Consider the following 343-nt stretch of genomic DNA (forward strand, 5'->3'; position numbering starts at 1 on the left):
TCACGATGGTCCCCGTGTTGTCACCTGGGAAGCTGCTCCGCCGTGTCTGTGCCAGCCGTGGATGCGGAGGAGCACGTCCTTCCCTACCCCCGCAGGGACGAGGGGAACGTGTGTGCGTGTGTGTGTACGTGTGTTTGTGCACGAGGGGTACTATTTAATGTCTATATTAGCACTATCTACACACTAAGGAGCTGGGGTCCTTATATATACTCCATACCATGCCTTGGCTCGGCAAGCAGCAAGGGGCAAAATGATTTTGCAGGTGGGACAGAGACACCTTAGAGGGTGGCTCAGATGCCAGAGTCTGGGGGGAGAGCAGAGCCGACCCTGGCAGGCACCTCCC

Source organism: Cariama cristata, unplaced genomic scaffold (genome assembly GCF_000690535.1).
Source record: "Cariama cristata isolate BGI_N322 unplaced genomic scaffold, ASM69053v1 scaffold28293, whole genome shotgun sequence".
NCBI classification, from domain to species: Eukaryota; Metazoa; Chordata; class Aves; order Cariamiformes; family Cariamidae; genus Cariama; species Cariama cristata.